This window comes from Octopus bimaculoides, chromosome 2, assembly GCF_001194135.2.
Source record: "Octopus bimaculoides isolate UCB-OBI-ISO-001 chromosome 2, ASM119413v2, whole genome shotgun sequence".
In the NCBI taxonomy this organism is placed as follows: Eukaryota; Metazoa; Mollusca; class Cephalopoda; order Octopoda; family Octopodidae; genus Octopus; species Octopus bimaculoides.
The window spans coordinates 72,694,966-72,698,950 of record NC_068982.1 but is presented as its reverse complement, the minus strand read 5'-3'; the positions used below and the strand labels follow the sequence as shown (position 1 = coordinate 72,698,950).

Below are 3,985 nucleotides of genomic sequence, written 5' to 3'. Positions count from 1 at the left end.
GCCAACCGCACAAGAACCAGTCCAGGGGCACTGGCAACGATCTTGGCTTGCCGGGTCTTCTCACGCACAGCCCATTTCCAAAGGTCTCGGTCCGTAGTCATCGCCTCGGTGAGGCCCAATGTACGAAGGTCTTGCCTCACCACCTCAGCCCAGGTCTTCCTGGGCCTACCTCTTCCACGGGTTCCCTCAACTGTTAGGGTGTGGCACTTTTTCACGCAGCTATCCTCCTCCATTCTCACCACATGTCCATACCAGCGCAATCGTCTCTCTTGCACGCCACAACTGATGCTTGATGATGATGATGATATATATATATATATATATAACAGAATTTCCCCCTCTGTGCATCAGCTGGGTTATTCCATATTGATAACAAACCAAGATGATCATTTTTCTACTCATTCTGTCAAATTAGCACAAGTACTTCTCCAAGATCATGAAATTAATAATGTTTTGACTTAGTCTACATATCTGAGTCCTAGAGGAAAGTTTTGGTAACCTTTAGCTACCATGTTTCTCTTCAACTACACTACCTTTGATTCTGTTGATCTGGAAAATAATGAAAAAATTCAGTCAAATAACTCTGTCCATTAAGTTGGTGTTTGGAACATAGATTAACATGGAATTTTGGTAGAAAGCTTTACTTTAGATCACTTCAATCCTTCTGTTACCATATTTCTGTTGAACTACATTGCCTTTGTTTCAATTATTTTTGAAAAAATAAGAAAGAATTTACCCAAATAACTTTGTCGTTATCAAGTTGATGTTCAGAACATGTAAACTATCATGGAATTTTAATGGAAGGTTTTTAATTTAGATCATTTTATGACAGGAAATTTCTATTATAAAATCAGGAACCATGTCATACAGGTTAATATCAAAAGAGTTAAGTCATAATTTTAAAACACAAAATTTCTTTGTTTTGCAGCAGCTCATGGAAAAAAACTAAAAAGCTTGCTGACAATTAGGGATTTTATTACACATTATAATTATGCCGGAAGCATTGATTATTAAATTTTGGTTCTGAAAATAAATTTATTTATTATTTTTTTAAGAAATAAATTTTATGTATTTATTTTTGCTATCTGGTACATACATCACACTCTTCATTGTTGTCAGTATTTTATTGTAAAAACTATAGTCTGTTTCATGATTGTCCATATTTTCAGATGTATTTTACCCACCCTTATCACTTCTCTTATATTCACCTTTCTGTAACTTGAGGGTATGCACTGACACTAACCTCTTTTTTCTCCAACTAGGGATACCAAGTATCTTCTCTACAGCCAGACACCTGTTCCTGTCTCTCTATCATACTTTAACTTCTCATCCCCTGACATTAAGCCACCTTCCTCAATATTATTCCTCCTACCACCTCAATTGAGGGGTCTTGTCTTGTGAGTTACTTGGTGCCCCCACTAATGTTAGTGCCACTTAGAAAGCACTCTGTACACCCAGTAAAGATGTTGGTGCTAGAAAGGGTATCCAGTCATAGAAGCTCTGCTAAAGCAGACATTAGGACTTAGTACGGTTTCCTGGCTCACTAGCATTTGTCAAATCATTTAACCCATGCCAGCATGGAAAACAAACTTTCAATAATGATGATGGTGTGTGAGAGGCAGAAATGATAAAGGCACCGGACTAAATTCCTGGTAATTATAATGAGTTATGTCATTCTTAGTTCAAATTCCACCAACATTGGATATGTCTTTCTTCCATTCAGGGTCAATAGTGGTACATTATTGACCATCCCAGCATCAAGGTAGAGTTATTGTTTATACGCCTTTCCTTAGATATTTCCTGTCAATATGATAAATTATTATAGGCAGCAAGCTGGCAGAATTGTTAGCATGTCTTCAAATTTTGCCAGGATTGACTTTGCCTTTCATCCTTTTGGGATCGATATCATAGACTAATCCACTCATCTGAAATTGCTGGCCTTGTGACAATATGATAAATTATTGTTGTTGTTGATTTTTAAAATAAGATTGTCTAAATTTGCATTATATTTTTTTTCTCTTTGCAGGTATTTATTTTATTTTTTTTTCTTCTTAATAATGAAATATATAAAGAGAGGATAAATAGCAGCTATATTGATCCTGCTTCTTCCTGGATGGAATATATATCCTTATTAAACTAAACAGGTTGGAGCACATTATCATTTCTAATTTCTAATTTTCTCATTTCCTTTTGCTTTTTCTTTTCTTTTGACAATTTCAAAAAAAAAACAAAAACATTTTGAGGGTTATTTTGTTTGTTCCTTTTTTCATTATTTTTAATTTTTTAATCCTTACCATTTCTGGGGGCTTTTGTATTTTTTGTATTTGGTTTAGATTTCTGAACTTGAAATTTTAATTTTCTTTGAACAAGTGTTGTAGGCCTCACTTTTCAGAAAATATCCACAAGATAGTATCGTTGTGTAGAAGAAGCGACCCACAGCTGACTATGTAGCAACCTCTTGTTTTACTCTTTTTTTTCTTTTTATGAAACTTCTAATAAAAAAAAGGGAACATTTGTTATGATGATATAACAAAATTCTATTCTAAATTTTGAAACTTTGCACAAAAACTTATTTTGAAGGAGTTTTTCTTTTTTCTATGCTAGGTTTGTCATTACATGAGGAAATTCTCTTTTTACATTTTAGTCCAAGATGTGTTCATGTATGTATGTGTGTGTGTGTGTGTGTGTGGTGGAGAAGAACCACTGGCAAACTTCTTAACCATACACATACAAACAAATGCATACACACATAACACACATATATATACTGTATATTCCTGTGCATAAGTCATATTTTATATTTGATTGTAACTAAAAAAAAAAAAAACTGGAGTGCAACTTAAATATGGAGTAAAGCTAAAACTATTAAGTGAGAAAAAATTTTGTACCAAGATTTAATGCTAAATTGGGAGTGCAACTTATACTTGAGTGTGACCTATGCATGAGTAAATACAGGTATGCACACATATGCAAACACATTGTGTGTATGTATGAATGTTTTTATTTTATATCTTCACATACCATCACTTGAGCACACTGGTGATATCATGTTTACATTCCTTATTATAAATAAGCTACATATTATAAATAATATGTTGCTTATAATATGCAGCACATATTATAAATAATAAGCCCTTTCAAAGACCAGTGGCATACAAAAATCTCTTATTTGGAAACAGGTAAGGGTTGGCAGCAGGAAGAGCATCTGGTCATGGAGATGACAAATTCTTATCTGAGCATGTGACTGGCTGCAAATATGCACCACTGAAAAAGCCTCAAATAGGTCCCCAAAAGACTAAAATGCATCTAGTACTTTCACTAGCTGCTGCTGCTGGGATGGATTTTCATCTCCCTCTAATATTCATTGGATTTTTAACACAGCATGTCTGTAAGAGATGTTATACTGGCTGGCCTATCAATACTGTATATACATTGTGTATGATACGTAGATGGCTGTTTTATTCAACTGTGTTATGAGAAGCGGTGGGAAATCATCATCATATTCATCATAAGAACAAAATCCAACAGAACTCTTACAGACAGACCACTTTGATGTTTCTTTGGATGACTAGGTCTAACCCAAGAGAAGCCATAGGGAAGATTCAGTTGACTGTGGTGGTGGTGGTGATTGCAGACTCCTCCACACCCCCTCAGATGTCAACATAGACTGAAGACTAAGTGAATTAAAACTAAAGACTACAACAAAAGGCTTTAATTTCTGTTGTCATTTAATTGCTACTTATCTTCTATCAGCTAAAGACTTTTGTACTTAAAAGAAGGTCAAGCAAGGTCATCTGTGAGTGACTCATTCATTGAGCTGCTATGATATCATATTGTTCAGTATTTTTAAACCCATCCATCATCCTCCTCCTCCAGTTGTTGTTGTTGTTGTTTTTTCAGCATGGGGTGGGAGTGGGAGTTATATTTTTAGTCTTGCAGATGAACCTTCCCATCCCTTGACACTGTACTATCTCCCACCACTACT

The 3,985-nt window shown here is 35.0% G+C and overlaps 1 protein-coding gene across 2 annotated transcripts in view; it reads left to right on the top strand.

Annotated features, from left to right (window-relative positions):
• LOC106872104 (mucin-5AC) overlaps window positions 1–3,985 on the top strand; it is a 366,408-nt gene that overhangs the window by 99,741 nt on the left and 262,682 nt on the right. The window contains exon 2 of one of the 2 annotated variants that reach the window (XM_052978292.1): window positions 2,027–2,144. The exons of the other annotated variant lie outside the window; for it this stretch is intronic. The gene's annotated coding sequence lies outside the window, so the exon portion shown is untranslated. The remainder of the gene's footprint in view (window positions 1–2,026; window positions 2,145–3,985) is intronic. 2 annotated transcript variants of the gene reach the window in all.